Source organism: Phodopus roborovskii, unplaced genomic scaffold, assembly GCF_943737965.1.
Source record: "Phodopus roborovskii unplaced genomic scaffold, PHOROB, whole genome shotgun sequence".
NCBI lineage: Eukaryota > Metazoa > Chordata > Mammalia > Rodentia > Cricetidae > Phodopus > Phodopus roborovskii.
The window spans coordinates 17,941-19,320 of record NW_026127032.1 but is presented as its reverse complement, the minus strand read 5'-3'; positions in this window follow the sequence as shown (position 1 = coordinate 19,320).

The following is a 1,380-nucleotide window of genomic DNA, read 5'->3' as shown; positions in this document are numbered from 1 at the left end:
CTGGCAGTGTTTGGTAGCACTGTTCCAAGCCCTACCTTCAGGGTGTCAAGGGGCGCACTCCCCTGGATTCACCTCAGTTCAGCAGAGAAGATCGATTCCAGGGCTTGGAAGGAACCTGAGCTTTAGAGAGGCCTGTGACCTGGAAAGGTTTCATAAGAAGAAGATACTGGCCCTGGAGAGGACTTGTATGGAGTGACAGTCAGGTGCTAAGGAGAAACCACCAGGGCAGGAAGAGGAGATTTTGGGAGTAGGAATAGGGCCAGGTTGCCTAGGGGGAGGGAGAATCCAATAAATCAATCATTATTAGGCAGCACATACTTTTCTGTGTGTTATCATTTCCCCTGTTATTTACAAAACATTCATATCATAAAATGTTATAAAGGACACTAGCTGTTAAGTGTGGTGACACAGGCCTTTTAATTCCAGCACTCAGGAGGCAGAGGGAATTCTTTCTATTTGAGGCTAGTTTGGTCAATAAAATGATCTTCAGGACAGCCTGAGATTCAGAGAGAAAACAAGTCTGGAAAAGCAAACAAAAAACCACTGCAACAAACATCATTTTATGTATCCCTCAAAATGATGAACAAAATATCCCATGTGTCCTAATTGTCTTCCTTCTCTTCAAGCCTTGCCCTAAGGATTTTTTTTTTTGCAATTTTTGCCAGTGGGGGAAAATGTTTGCATTGTGTCTGTCATGTACAATAATTTTTGCATGGGATTTCCTATTTCCTGGCTGATTATTCTTTTCTCCACCAAGGCGTGTTTCTGGTGCACAGTGTTATTAAACTTTAATAAGCATCGCCTAAGTCCTTCTCACCTTGTTGTGTGTATTGACATTCCCACATGGTGTGTGTGTCTGTATGTGTGTGTGTGCAAGCGTGCAGGTGCGTGCATGCAAGTGTGTGTGTGTGTGTGTGTTTGTAGAACAGAAGACAACTTTTGGGGACTATTTTCCCCAGCATGAATCTCACACATTTAACTCACATCTTCTAGACTGGATTCTGAAAATGATTTTATCCCAATTTCCCTTTCTAATCTGGCCTGTTTGCATCTTGATACTTTGTTGAGTTTATTCTTTCATAACTTTTAATAAAAATATTTGCTTTTGTTTTGTGAATTGTGTCTGCATGAATGTGTATATTGCCTATGACTGCCTGAAGAAGACACAAAAGAGCACTGGATTACATAGAGCTGGAGTTATAGGCTGTTATAAGTCAATAGACATGGATACTGGGAAATGAACACAGGTATTTGACAATAGCGGTAAGTACTCTTTGCCTCAGACCTAGCTGTACTATTCCTAATTCACATTTGTAATTAAACTGTTTTTTCTTGTATAATTTTAATTACATGGTTTTTATTTTTGTTTTGTTTTTGTTG